The sequence below is a fragment of the Hypanus sabinus genome, chromosome 9 (assembly GCF_030144855.1).
Source record: "Hypanus sabinus isolate sHypSab1 chromosome 9, sHypSab1.hap1, whole genome shotgun sequence".
In the NCBI taxonomy this organism is placed as follows: Eukaryota; Metazoa; Chordata; class Chondrichthyes; order Myliobatiformes; family Dasyatidae; genus Hypanus; species Hypanus sabinus.
In genome coordinates, this window is record NC_082714.1 from 14,225,041 (window position 1) to 14,241,061 (window position 16,021).

Here is a 16,021-nt window from a genome sequence, read left to right on the forward strand (position 1 = left end):
GGTATTCCATTATTTTCCTCCCACTGATACGCTGCAGGGGTCTTTTCCAACCAATTGTTACCTTATGCCTCTATTCATCTATGGAGTTGTATGAATGTATAGTTCGTTCTTTCTTTCTAATAAGAGATAAATTTGCCTGCATGCTACTGAGGAACTTTTTAAAAGTTCCCATTGCTCTGCAGCATTTTATCATTCCATGTTTATTCCCAGCTCCTCAGAATCTGCACTTCTTCAATCCATTAAGCAGGCTTTTATCATACCTACATTATATCCTTTTGCATCAGTATAAAGAGTTAATCATTTAGACTGGAAAGGAAAATAAACTTCTTTATAGTATTTTTATCTTCACGCTGCACATGTGCTGCAAATCAATGGATTTCATGTCGACTACACTCAGTGGCCACTCTATTAGGTACCTCCTCCTCAAGTCCATGGTCTTCTGTTGCTGTAGCACATCCATTTCAAAGTTCGATGAGTTGAGCATTCAGAGATGCTCTTCTGCACACCACTGCTGTATCACACGGTTAGTGAGTTACTGTCCCCTTCCTGTCAGCTTGCATCAATCTGGCCATTCTCCTCTGACCTCCCTCATTTTCGCCCACAAAACTGCCACTCTCTGGATGTTTTGGGGTTGTTTTTTGCACCATTCACTAAGCTGCATGATGTGAATGTTTATATGCAGAGTCACTTTGTAAACATTTCACTAAGTGTGAACCAATTGCACATGTTCTAACAACCTCCTTGGGACTTTCCTTGGGACTGCAACTCATGGCCTGTAACTTCCCTTTGGAAGCTGTGCTTTGGAACTGTCTGAATGATCTGGTGTTTTTACCGTCTCCTGAGCAATTCAGTGAACCGGACTCTCGAGAATGCAGGTATGACCATTTGCCACGGCAGCCATTGCTAGGGTGAACTGCAGGCCGGATTGAACAGAAAACAAACCGATGCTTAGCCAATTTAAGCTACAAGGCCAAGAGCGGAGGGCAAACCAATATTCATCTCAATTCTCCATGTCAGCCTAGATCCCTCACTTAAGCCTGACCTGTCTCCCTCACTTCTCGCTGGCTGGCGTGGGTGTCTTGGGTCTACACTGCCACATTTGGGAGTCGCCCTTGGCCTGCAGCCATCAAGCTCCTGGACCAGCTTCACTCACCACAGCTGTGTACTCCGTTTTGGAGACTCTGCAGTTCATGTTCTATGCATTATTTACTTAATTTTTTTATTGTTTGCACAAGTTGTCCTTTTTTGGCACCTTTGATGTTGAATGGTCTTTGATGTGTGTGGATTTTTGCGGGTTCTATTGCAACTCTTTGTTTTGTAGCTGCCTATAGGACGAATCTCAAGGTTATATATGGCAGACGGACTTGGATAATAAATTCACTTAGAACTTTGAAACCCAAGCATTGGAACATAACAAACAGAAGCAGAAGAAACCCAATTGCCCCTTGCCTCTGCTCTGCCACTCAATAAAATCATGGCTGACCTTGCACCTCAGCACATTTTTCTTGCACTAGCACCATATTCTGAGTCTGAATGTCTAAATGTTTACCTATCTCCATCACGAAAAGACACATCAACTGAGCATCCACAACACTTGAGAAGAGAATTCCAAAGATTCAATATGCTCCAGATCAGGGGTTCCCAACGTTTTTTAACGCCATGCACCCCCAGGTTGGGAAACACTGCTCGAGATGAAGAAACTTGCTCGAATCTCTGCTCCCCGTGGCTGGTCCTTTAGTTCGAGACTGAGAGTCCTGGTCGTACATAGGAAATCCTTTACATCTATGATGCATGGCTCCTTAAGAATTCTGCACATTTGAATGAAATGTCCTTTCAATCCTCTAAATGCTGCTTCGCTTCTCCTCGTAGAACAAACCCACCAGATCAGATGCAGGAGACATCTTCCTGATGGAAGTAGAGACCAAGTCCAGGAGTCACCATCTCTGGTCAATAAATAATTTAACATTAACATGAGGAGAAACTTCTCCCCACAAAAGAATGGTGGAACCTGAGAAATCCTCTCTTATAGAGTACAGTTGAAGTCAAATCTTTAAATAATGATTAAAAATAAGCTTTAATGCTCACGTGTACATCAAAATATAGGCTGTAGCGAAATGCGGCATTTGCATCAAATCACTGCAGTGTGGATTGTGTTTGGGGCAGGTGTCATCACAGCTCCAGCGCCCACATAGTAGAAGCGCGATCAGTCAAGCCGAGTGTGATGCTCTGCCACAAAGGTTATTCCCTTGACGGAGAATACCTGTGTCTTGTTTGACGGAGGGGGAGGCTGATGCACAGGCAGCCACCACATGGTTCTTGATAGATCGGGATTAGGTTTTAGTGACATGGAGTGCAAGACAAATTCCGCCTCCCTCTGCTTCCACTGCCGTGCGTGATGTGTCATCATCTTCCATCAGTTCCACCGCTGAAGTCTTGGTTGGATCACGTTTCACCTCGAACCTCCCCCTTCACTGCACCACCATGGGTGACATTACCAGGAGCTCATCTCCAGGCAGCATCACTACTGGGATCTCCAGAACTTGATGATCCAACATACTATCCCAAAACCTAACCGTACATCTTTGGAACGTGGGAGGAAACCGGAGCACCAGGAGGATTCAAGATTCAAGATTCAAAAACTTTATTGTCATTCCAACCATGCATCAGCTCTGCAGGGCAGAATGAGACAGCGTTTCCCGGGGGCAAGTGCAATCGTAACATAACAAACGCAACAAATAGTAAACACAACAATAAATAGTAAAACACAACAGCCACATGACAGTTAAGATCAAGTTCTAAGTGTCCAGTGCAAGTTAAAAGTGTCCAAAGCAGAGTCAGGTAGAGCAGCTATTTAGCAGTCTGACTGCCTGTGGGAGGAAGCTGTTTAGTAGTCTAATGGTTTTAGTTTTGATGCTCCTGTAACATTTGCCTGATGGCAGAAGAACGAACAGTTTATGAAGAGGGTGTAAGGGGTCTTTAATGATGCACCATGTCTTCTGGAGGCATCGACTCTGAAAGAGGTCTTGGACAGAAGGTAGGGAGACCCCAATGACATTCTCTGCTCCCCTAACCACCCTCTGCAAGGCTTTTTTGTCGGCAGCACTGCAGCTGGAGTACCAGGTTGTGATGCAAAAGGTCAGCACACTCTCAACCACGCCTCTGTAGAATGTAGTTAAGATGTTAGTGGGGAGCGATGCTTGTTTAAGCTTCCTCAGAAAGTGCAATCTCTGCTGGGCTCATTTCACAATCCCAGTGGTGTTCCTGGATCAGCTGAGATTGTCCGAGATCTGCACCCCAAGGAACTTGATGTTTTCCTCTCTCTCTGCTGTGGAGCCGCTGATGCTGAGGAGTGTGTTCTCAGGCTGAGACCATCTGAAATTGACGATCATCTCCTTGGTTTTGGTGACATTAAGCATCAAGTTGTTGTCACTGCACCAGCTCTCTAGATGTTTGACCTCCTCCCTGTACATTGTTTCATCATTTTTGCTGATGAGCCCCACCACTGTGGTATCATCAGCAAAGTTAATGATCGGGTTCCCCTTGAATCTGGCTGCACAGTCATGTGTTAGCAGTGTAAACGGCGGTGGGCTGAGCACACAGCCTTGTGGGGGTCCAGTGCTCAGTGTGATGGAGTCAGAGATGTTCCTGCCAACACGGACTGACTGAAACCTAGGGGTTACAAGAAGAATGTACAGCGCCTTTACAGGCGGCGGTAGGAATCAAATTCTGATTGTTGATCACTGGCTGCTGCTGGAGAGCGATTGCACTAACCACTGTGGAACCATGCCGCCAACAGGAGTTAGAAATGGTTGGAGGAAACATAGTAACACAGAGAAACTAAAGCTAAAAGCAACCTACTAGACGGATTCTACCATAGACACTCGCCTCCGTAGTATCCAGAATGCCTCAAGAAGTTGTCATCCATTATTAAGGACCCCCATCACCCGGGTCATGCCTTGTTCTCAATGCTACCATCAGAGAGGTGGTACAGGAGCCTGAAGACACACACTCAACAATCAGGAACTGCTTCTTCCACCCACCCCTCCCCCACCACCTAGTTTCTGGATCTATCAACACTGCCTCATTATTTTTTAATTTCTTTTTTTTGCACTATTTAACTTAACTACTTTATATAAATATGTATATATATTTACTGTAATTTGCAGTTTTTTCTCTCCCTATTATTATGCATTTCATTGTAACGCTGCCGCAAAATTAACAAATTTCACGCCATATGCCAATGATATTAAACTTGATTCTGATTCTGAATTCAGCGATTTCAGCAGGGTTGCTGGGGTGTGGGGGAGGGAGCTTTGGACAGAGACTGGAGAGGGAAGAAAACCTGAATAGAGAGGGGAGGCAGAGGAGTGAGACAGTGGCCAGAGGGGGAGTGAAGGAGGGTGGGCAGACAAAGAAAAGGTTTTTAAAAATGAAAAAGATTGGATTTATTTGTCACATGTACAGTACATTAAAGCACAAAGTGAAATCAGGGAGGATTGTGCTGAGCCATCTGCAAGTGTCACCACACTTCTGTCACCAAACAAAACCAGGGGTGAGGGAGAGCAGTGGTGTTGGGAGAAGGAGCAGGAGGGTGATAGGTGGAGGCAAAAATGAGGCAGGTGAGGAGAGGAGTTTGAAGAGGGAGCTGCTGGAGGGTGATGAGCACAGATACAATGGTCCTGGGATCCAATAGTGAAATACAGTGCAGAGTGAAGCAAGTCCGAAGAGTTCATAGCCCTGCTCCCAGATCCACCTCCTGTGAGTCAACACAATGATACGCCTCAATCAGAAGAGCTGGCTCTCCCCAGACATTGACCCATGTATAAGGCAGACAGAAATGTCCAGCTCACTATCCTCATGCAGATGAATCAAAACTTAACTTCACCGAGGAGTGCAAACACTCTGAGAAGAGAAAGCTGTTATCACAGACGACTAAACTAAAACGAAATCCAGCTCTCGAGCTGAAAGTAATTCATCACTTTATCATTCAGTAACCTTAGGTTCTCTGAGAAAACAAAAGCAAATGGTATTTGATCACTTTGAACTACAGCTTAAGGAGACAAGGAATAAGAGATCCTGTCTTTTACAGTCAAAACATGACAAAAGCAAACAAAATGTTCTAATACTCATTATTTATATATGATTTATTTCACTTTTGTGCTGCACTGTATGGAAGACTACAGGCTGGAATGGTATCAGGACTCTCATTTGCTTTTAAATGATTAATTCCAGCCCTCCACACTGCCCTCAAACTGATCTGATGTTTAGACAATGAAAAAGTGAGCAGACTTAATCTTATTCAGCAAAATAATCGGTACCTGATTCAACAAGAAACACAGGGGCCCTTAATATCTTACTATGTGAAGGAGCACAGATCTACCACTTACCTGAAGGAACATTCATCTTTTCAGATTAAAATGCTCTAATACTGGTCTTAATTTGCTCTTTCAAGAAATACTTATGCATGAAATGAGCTGACATTTATAAAGATGAATCACAAGTTTGCAATTGAGATTCTTCAAGGGCAGCAACTCCTTGAACGCTGTCAGGAAAATAGTTATAAACAATTCAAGATATGCATTAGATAAGGACTTGAAAATCACCAATGGCTCCTTCCTGATGCAAGCAAGTACCAAGGAAAAAAATGCTCTCTATCACTGACTTGAAGGCTCAAAATGGCGAGGAGAAGCAGTGGGTGTTCTTGGAAGATTTTTACAGGAACCTTTGGATAAACATCTTGGCAATTGATCAGGAGTGGGAGGGTGATAATGAATGGGGCAGGATATATTTAGTGGGGCCCCTCCAAAGGATGGTTCCATGAACTCTAAATTGGGATCAATTTCCAATTGCCTAAATATTACATTATTTCTCTTAAGCATTTCAGTGTCAACATCTACTGACATAAGCACAACCTAGTAAATTTAAAAGAACAAATTTCCCACGGATTTTTGTTTGTTTTTACATGATGGACACCAAACTAAGTCAATATCCAAAAGTCTCTGCACAATTTGGGGAATCAAAAAGATTTGCTCTAACTTCATATTCTGCCAGCCACTTGACTCTATTCCTTGAAGCACAGGCAAATGAGGGAAGATCTGACAGAGGTATTCAAAATTTTTAGGGGTAGAATAAGGTAAATGCAAGAAGGTATTTTCCACTGAGGTTTGGTGAGACAAGTGTTGTGGATTTAATATTTCAATAATATTCAAGTAATATTGTAAATATATTGTTTGGTTAAGCATTCTTTGATTACATAATTCATTATGGGTTATATGTATGGAGTACGTGAATGGCATACATCATTATGGCACTACGTTGTAAATGGATGCCTCATTAGATTAAAAAGAAAGTACTATTTAAGGGAACCTGAGGAAAAACTTTTTCACTCAGGGAATGGTGCGAATATGGAATGAGGGGCTAGAGGAAGCCTGTTTCTGTGCTGTAGTGCTCTTGATCTTGAAAAAAAATTATTTCACAGCCATTATACCAGGTTTCTTGCTGTAATAACAGCAGGAACAAGATAAAATTAAACCTGCAATTTGATAGATACATGGAATCCTTCATAAACAGGAGTTCACTATTTCAAATGCTTCAATTCCAAGGAAGCCTGGGGCAGACTGTACGGCTCCAAAATTCTTAAGAATAATAGATTTGCAAACGTAATCTGCCTGCTAGAATTTGGATAAGTTAGCATAAAGCAAAGCTGTGATAGAACAAAATTCACAAAAAAGTTTAAGGTAATTGATAAGTCAATGTTAAAACAATCACCAGTGTTGACGAAGTAGGGGTGTGTGGTTGCCCACGGTCCATTGGATTCCTTTAACTTTCAAGAGCAAAGGAAAGACTGAAACCCAGCCTTGATTCCCTGGCAGTTTTGGCATGAGGATCTTCATCCAGGTTCCAAGGCTTGTGATTCTTCGCTTCTACAGTTCATTTGGTTCCCAGTGGCCTGACCTCCTGCTTGTATCCAGGAGATGTACAAAGACATGGAAGATCTGACTGGTAGGCCATTCTATAGATATCATGCATTTGGAAAGGTGTAAGGAGAGTGGAAGTAGCTGCCTTTGTGATTTAGATTCAGAGTCACACAGCAGGAAAACAGGCCTTTCAGCCCAACTCATCTATGCCAACGAAGATGTCCATCTAACCCAGCTCCATTTCTCCGGCTTTTGATTCATATCCTTCTGTGGGGCAGTTTGGTAGCATATCAGCTAGCACATCACCTTACAGTGCCAGCCAGAGATCAAGAATCAGTATTCAATACCTGTCACTGTCTGTAAGGAGTCTGTATATTCTCTCCGTGACCCTGTAGGTTTCCTCTGTGTGCTCCCTTTTCCTCGCACATTCCGAAAACATACAATTAAGGTTAGAGTTAGAGTTGCAGCATGCCATGCTTGCGCTGGAAGCGTGGCGACTTTTGGCCCAAGTGCAATTCCCGCTTATTTGATTTGACGCAAATGACACAATTCACTGTATGTTTTGAGGTACGTGACAAATAAAGCTAATCTTTCCATTTTATTCCCCTTTCTTAAACTACCCTATCCACATGCTTCTGACCAACACAATAAAATTAATTTGTAATTTAAAAAAGTCAAATATAAAACTTAAGAGTTTATTTTGCTGGCCCTGTGCCTCTTCCTTCCTGTTCTCATCCAAGGAAGATACAATAACAGGCCATTGTCAATACATCAGCAGATCTGAACATCTAAGTGTGACAGTTTAACTAAGTTTAGATGTACTATCAAGCCATGCGTAACACAATTATTCCTGCATTTCCTACTCATTCCAATGAAAATTTGTTTATGCTCTAATTTATCACATTACAGAGTGCAAATAAACAGGAAGTTCCAGTGCTGAATTGCAATTTTGCTTAAGGCTCAGAGTAAGAAACAAGCTTGTTATCACTGACATATGTCGTGAAATTCGTTGGAGTTTGTGGCAGAAGTACAATGCAAAACATTAAAAAACCCATAAATTACAGTAAGAAATACATAACAGTCCTGTGCAAAAGTCTTAGGTATATATATATATATATATTGCTAGGGGGCCTAAGACTTTTGCACAGTACTGTAGTAATTTTTTCCACAGAAGAAGGAAATGGCAAACCACTATCGTACAACAGTTTGCCAAGAACAATCCTGGTCATGTATAAAACCATATCATACAACATGCCATACATAATTATAATGATGATGTAGTCATTATATGTATTGCATTGTACTGCTGCTGCAAAATAAGTAAATTTCACGACATATGTGACTGATGATAAATCTGATTCTGATATGGGTGAGAGTGGGAAGGGGGCAGGGAGAGGGGAATCATAAGACCATAAGATATTAAGCCATAGGAGCAGAATTAGGCCATTCAGCCCATTGAGTCTGCTCTGCCATTCCATCATGGCTGATCCCAGATCCCACTCAACCCCATACACCTTCATTCTCGCCATATCCTTTGAAGCCCTGACCGTTCGGAAAACTATCAACTTCCTCCTTAAAAATACCCACAGACTTGGCCTCCACCATAGCCTGTGGCAGAGCATTCTGCAGATTCACTACTCGCTGGCTAAAAAAATTCCTCTTTACCTCTGTTCTAAAAGGTAGCCCCTCAATTTTGAGGTCGTGTTTTCTAGTTCTGGATACCCCCACCATAGGAAACATCCTCTTCACATCCACCCTATCTAGTCCTATCAACATTCAGTCGGTGTCAATGAGATCATGGTTGGGCAAAGGGGAAGGGGGAGTGGAGGAAGATTGGTAGAGGGGCAGGTAGTGTTGAGGAAACAGGTAGGATGCAGAAAGATTCAGACAAATTAGGAGAATGGGCAAGAAAGTGGCAAATGAAATACAATGTTGGAAAATGCATGATCATGCACTTTTGTAGTAAAAATAAATGTACGGACTATTTTCTAAACAGAGAGAAAATCTAGGAATCTGAGATGCAGAGAGAATTGGGAGTCCTTGTGCAAATCACCCTGAAGGTTAATTTGTAGTCGAGTTGATGGTGAGGAAGGCAAATGCCATATTAGCATTCATTTAAAGAGGTCTAGAATACAAGAGCAGGGATGTGATGCTGAGACACTGGAGAGGCCTCACCTTGAGTATTGTAAACAGTTTTGGGCCCCTCATCTTAGAAAAGATGTGCTGGCACTGGAGGAGGTCCAGAGGAGGTTCACAAGGATGATTCAAGGAATGAAAGGCTTATCATATGAGGAACATTTGATGGCTCTGGGTCTGCACTCACTGGAATTCAGAAGGATGAGGAGGGGATCTCATTGAAATTTTTCAAATGTTGAAAGGCCTAGTCAGAGTAGATATGGAAAGGATGTTTCCCATGGTGGGGGAGTCTAGGAGAAGGCAGCACATCCTCACGATAGAGGGGCGACCTTTCAAAACAGAGATGTGGAGAAATTTCTTTAGCCGAAGGGAGGTGAATTTGTGGAATTTGTTGCCACAGGCAGGTGTGGGGGCCAGGTCATTGGGTGTATTTAAGGCAGAGATTGATAGGTTCTTGATTGGACATGGCATCAAAGGTTACTGGGAGAAGGCTGGGAACTGGGGTCAAGAAGGATCATGATGGAATGGCAGAGCAGACCAATGGGCCAGATGGCCTAATCCTGCTCACATGGTCTAAGCAGAAAGCACCAGAGAGACATTCTGGCAATAAACCAATTGTCTGGAATCAAGTGACCTTGCCTGGTGTCTCGGGGTTGGGTGTATCTGCACCTGTGCCACCCCATGCCCCAGCACTCCTTCCCTGCCACCTGTCCCACACCCCTTCTGCGGCGCTCCACCCTTGGCATTCTCAACAACATTTGCTCCCGCCAGATTTACAAACTTGCTCTCCGCTCCTCATTGACAAATACACTACTGTACAAAAGTCTTCCAAACCCTAGCTCTATATAGGTAGTATAAATTTAAAAATAAATAGTGGGAAGCGAGAGCAAACCAAACAAAAAATAGTGAGGTACTATTCATGAGTTGGTTCATTGTCTGTTCAGAAATCTGATAGTGGAGGGGAAGAAGCTGCTCCTAAAATGATGAGTGTGTGTCTTCAGGCTCCTGTACCTCCTCCCTGATAGTAGCAATGAGAACAGGGGACATCCTGGATGATAGGGGTCTTAAATGATGGATGCCGCCTTTTTGAGGCATCACTTTTTGAAGGCGTCCTCAATGCTGGGGAGGCTAGTGTCCATGGTGGAGCTGTCTGAGTTTACAACCCTCTGCAGCTTTTTCTGATCCTGTGAAGTGGCCCTTCCTTACCAGATGGTGAAGCAACCAGTTAGAATACTCTGCAAAGTATATCTGTAGAAATTTCCTGGAGTCTTTATTGGCATACCAAATCTCCCCAAACTCCCAATGAAATCTAGCTATTGTCGTGCTTTCTTCATAGGTACATTCATATATCGGGCACAGCTCTTGTTGAAATTAACATTTTTTATTTTAATGACCACAATTTCTTTGCATACTTTGACTTGAGTATTTGTCAATGTTTGAACCACACCAAAGTCACCCAAAGCTGACCATTAAACCTCACAAACACGTCTCCTTTCATTAACAATTGATTTCTAAAAACTTGCAAGGAAATCAGATTGTAATCCCTGAAAATGATCACAGATTAACTATTTCTCATCCAAATTCAGGATTCAATGTCGTTTCCAGTACACAGTCGGGCAGTTCAGATTCTTCATGATGTTGCCAGAAAGGGGCTGGTTCCTTTCTCTATATATCATAAGAGCTGTGGTGGTTAATTACTTTAAAAAATAGTAGGAGAGATTTGGAGAACTTCACTCAGATTTCTAAACACTCTGGGAGCGATATGATGACATCCAGTATACCATTATGTAATTCTAGCTACAGAGTTTAAATCTGCAGTTAAAGTTAGCGAGATCAATTGACATTAGATTTTCAGCTTTATTGGTTCTCCATTTTATGTTATGATCTGCTGCAAAACCCATTGGAGAATTCACCTGTCCTATTTTATATAGAAGATCTATGAATTTCTATGCATAATTTACAAAAATAAGCAAACTCATATGTATGTCGGGTACTTTTACTCGATTCGCAATTAGCAAGATTTCCTGATGGCTAACCATTTTAATTCCAATCCCCATTCCTATTCTAACGTGTCGGTCCATGGCCTCCTCTACTGTCATGATGAAGCCACTCTCAAGATATCATATTCTGTCTGGGTAGCCTCCAACATGATGGCACAAGCATCGATTTCTCTAACTTTTTTAACTTCTCCCCGTCCCCCATCTCTCGATTTGCAGTCCCCACTCTAACTCTCCTCTTCTCCTCAACTGTCTATCACCTCCCTCTAATGCCTCTCCTCCTTCCCTTTCTCCTATGCTCCTCTCCTGTCAGATTCCTTCTTCTTCGGCTCTTTACCTTTTCCAACCTATCACATCACAGCTTCTCACTTCATCCCACCCTCCTCCACCTACCTACTTTCTCCCTCACCTGGCTTCACCTATCACCTTCTAGCTTGTACACTTCCCCTCCACGCCCCCACCCCTACATTCCTATACTGGCTTCTTCCCCTTTCCTTTCCAGTCCTGAAGAACAGTGGTGGACTGAAACATCAACTGCTATAGTCCTCTCCATAGATACCACCAGACCTGTTGAGTTCCTCCAGCATTGTGTGTCTGTTGCTCTGGTTTTCCAGTATCTGCAGAATCTCTTGTGTTTATGCATGAAGCAGATTGATTACAATGTCCACTTTATTCCAGCCTCATTCCACTACTTTCGGTACTGCACATGTGTATTAATTTGTTCTGACTTCACATGCATTATAATGAAAACATTCACTGTTAAAATCTCAGCCTTTATTTCTTTTGTCTTCTATTGCATAGTTAAACTACACTTACCTAAGAATTTAACAATGACCAACAATGCTTAACTGTACATGTTACTGCAAATGTAGAACCAATTTAAGTTAGCATTATTAATGTTCAAAGAGATAACATAATTACCGGTGTTTCCAGGAACGAAAAAAATCATGTTCCATTTGCACTAACAACAGAAAAAAACCCTGACAAAATGGGTAGCAGCAGATGCATTATGACTGCATCATATTTTCATTAAGGTTTAAATTGGTTTTCAAAATCTCTTCAAAGAAAATAAAATGGTTCTTTGCATTTGCTTCTTTCAGTGTTGCACTTGTAAGAACACTCCAGAATAATAATTCAGCATGGACTAGATGGGCCAAAAGGCCTGTTTCAATGTTGTAGTGCTCTGTGACTCCAAGACTTAAGGAATAAATGTAATGTATGGGTCTATTTCTTTCAGAGCAATGAATCTTCACCCCCACTTTGCACTATGTATTGATCTGTTGTTTGCACATACCCTTTGTCTACACATGTGCATTGCTCTCTCTCTCTCTCGCTCCAATGTGAATATACCAGTTTGAGCCATCTCCTGCATGCGTGCTTTTATTTATTCAGTACGTAGTTGTGCACAGAGGCAACAAATTGGTGACGAATGCAAACCTGTACAAACCTATCGCGAACTGCACCGACAGTTACGGGACGAAACAGCGAGAGTTAAACAGCACAAGAAAGCCGTCACAGATGCTACCAAATGCAAGAGTACAGTGCACCATAACAGTGAAAGACACACTGAATTTAAAGTGAAAATAATGTAGTGATGGCTTCAGTCGGGAAACTTGATGAATTTGATAGTACTATTGAAAACTGGGAGTCGTATATTGAGAGGGTTGAAATGTACTGTAATGCGAACAATGTGGAGGAGCAAAAGAAAGCTCCTACGCTTTTTAGCTTAATGGGCTCAAGAATGCACAGTCTCTTCCACAACTTAGTAACCCTGAAAAGCCAGCAAGCAAGATGGTCAATGAAATTGTTACAGTTTTACAAAATCACTTGAGGCCTAAACTGCTGGTAATAGCTGAGAAATTTAGATTTTACAAAAGGCACCAGTCAAAAGATGAAAGCATTTCTGAATACATTGCAGAGGTCCGCAAACGATCCCCATACTATGGCTTTAGAGAAGGACTTTCTGGTGCATTAAGGGAAAGGCTTGTTTGTGCCATGCATAGTCATAGCACTCAAAAGAGACTACTGTCCAAAAGAGACCTAACCTTAGAACGGGCATTGACCATTGTAATACGTTAGAGACTGCAGCAAAGGATACAGCAGAACTACAGAAAAGGAGATTAGAATGTGAAATGCACAAAATGTCCCTGAGTGGTGCAAAAAAGCCCTACTACCACTGGTTTCTCCCAAGCAATGCTACAGTGCTGTATCCATTGAACACACTGTTAGCAAAGTGGGAATGGTCAGAAAGATGTGAAAAAGCATTCAAGGAAACAAAGAGACTAATAACATCTGATGAACTGTTCACCTATTATGACTCTTCCCTGCCCCTCAGACTAGTGTGTGATGCATCCCCTTGTGGTGTTGGAGCCATTTTGTCACACATTACAAAAGCTGGATCTGAGTGCCCGAATGCATTTGCTTCAAGATCACTGATGTGCATGTATATACACACAGGGAGGGGTGGTACCTCTGCAGAAGGGGGCTTGTTATGTCTATTCCGGGGCATCCCACTCATCTTTGCTCTGCACCTGACACTCAGCTCTCACGTGTGTCTCCAAGTAGCTGTTTGCATGCGACAGTGACCAAAGGCCCATACACCACTTCAACAGATAGGCTAAACCAGGCAAGGGTAGCTGGCGGGCCTCATACCCTGGTGAGAGAGGGACACACCTGTCCTAGCATGTGAAGCTCTGGTGGATTGGGCAGGAGAGATCTGCAGTGAGATCCAACAGCATGGAAGGCAGTACTGCAACACTCGGTGGAGGGCGAAGGGCACACAAAGCACAGAAGACGTCACGGTCATCCCCCGCAATCAAGGAAACCCCCACTTTGTGATGCTTGTTCCTACCACTGCTTCTGGATTTCTAAGTTTGAGAGGGTATAGCTGTCCCAGTGCAGTGGCTTTTCCACTTTAAAAATTCTCCCACACAGGTTCTCTGTCATCATCAGGCAACTACCATATATGGTATATATATTTCTTATTGTAAATTTTGAGATAGCACTGTACTGCTATCGCAAAACAACTAAATTTCACAACATATGCCAATGACATTAAACTGATTCTGATTCTCAACTGGGGGAACAAACAGCATAGCAACAAAACTGGAAGAAAACATACAAAGAATAAGCTTTGTATAATTAAGTCATTTTTAGAACTAGTAACAATAAAACAATTAGGATTAAGATTCTCATCTAGTAGCAGGCTTTATTGCAATACTACTAATAAACTAACACATTGATTTGAATTCAATACAGAAAAATTTGTTAAACCCTTCTTTGTTATTCTTCATAAGTATTTTGCTTATTGTGCAGAATTTATTTTTGAGATCTGTGCTACTTGGTAATGGGTGATGGAGTGGAGATACGTCTCCACCAAAGAAGGTGTAAGACGCTCCTTCACACCACCAGCCTTCTGGTCACCCTTGGGCAAGGTGTGGCACCTGCTAAGCTCCCCGATCAAGGTCACATGAAGTCATGGGAGCAGCTGGTGGATGTTCGTATGAGCAGCTGGTGGATGTTCGTATGAGCAGCTGGTGCATATCACAAGTCCTGGTTACGCGACCACTGGCACCAGGTGACCAACCTCTGAAGAGTATTGATAATGGCTGGGGTTACCCATCTTGTAGAGATCCTGCCCAGAAGGCGGCAATGGCCGACTACTTCAATAGAAAAATTTGCCAAGAACAATCATGGTCATGGAAAGACCATGATCGACCACATCATATGACACGGGACATAATGAATGAGCTACTTAGTAATTCAGCTAATGTAATGGATCTAATAAAGAACCTTTCCAGTGTATGATACGATCATTCTGGCAGAATCTCAGTTCACGTACAATGAAGATCATGATTATCACAACAGCCTTGGGAATGTCACCTCCTAAAGTCTGCAAAGTTTGGTAGGTTAACAAGCGAGTTTATTTATGAGCTAATTCCAGCTTTTATCTCATTGATTCATTTCTAGGATTTAGACAATGACATGATGACAAAGCCAGTATTTATCATCCATCCGAAATATCTATGAGAAGATTGTTGGGGGTCTTTTCCTTGATCAGCTACAATCCTACTGGTGAAAGTACTCCAATTTAGCTGTTGGGTTTGGATTTCCAGCCTTGAATCCCACTGATAATGAAGAAAAGGTGATAAATTTCCAAGCATGGGACTTGAAGATGTGAAACCCTAGTCCTCTTTAGAGTTAAAGGAGGAAGAAATGGGAGATTATATGAGAGTGGTCAAGTTGAGTAACTGTGATGCATGTTGTAGATGTTGTATATGGCAGCCATTGTCAGTGGTGGTGGGATTACTATTTAAGATGGTGAATAGATAATCATTGAAGTTGATTGCTTTGTTCTCAGTGGTGCTTCTTGAGAGTTATTGGAGCTGCATTCACCCAGAGGGATGGAGAATGTCCCATTGCCCTCCTGACCTGAAGACAGAGGCAGTACCTTGAAGTGGTCAGGAAATGAGTTCCTCACCCAACCCAGGACCATCATCAAAAAAACCCACCATCAGGCATGCTCTCTTCTTGCCGCTGCAATCAGGAAGAAGGTACTGCAGCCTCAGGACCCACACCACCAGGTTCAGGTGTATTACCCCTCAACCATCAGGATAACTTCACTCAGCATCACTCAACCCAACATTGAACTGTCCCCCCCCCCCCCCAACCTATGGACTCACTTTCAAGGACTCCATCTCATGTTGTCGATATTTATTGCTTACTTATTTATTGTTATTATTTTGTTTGGTTTTTTTCTTTTTATTATTTGCATAGTTTTTTTGTCTTTTGCACATTATTTGCTTCTCCATCTGATTGTGTGTGGTTTCTCATTGATTCTATTGTATTTTTTTTTGTATGTAATGTGAATGCACACAAGAAAATGAATCTCAGGGTGACATATATGTAATTGAACTTTGAACTTTACTCTCATAGCAACAGTACTTATATGATCGGCCCAGATGAGTTTCT

General features: G+C 42.3%; 1 protein-coding gene across 1 annotated transcript in view; it reads right to left on the minus strand.

Annotated features, from left to right (window-relative positions):
- Positions 1 to 16,021, minus strand: part of cacna1ha (calcium channel, voltage-dependent, T type, alpha 1H subunit a) — a 348,995-nt gene that overhangs the window by 323,165 nt on the left and 9,809 nt on the right. The window lies entirely within an intron of this gene.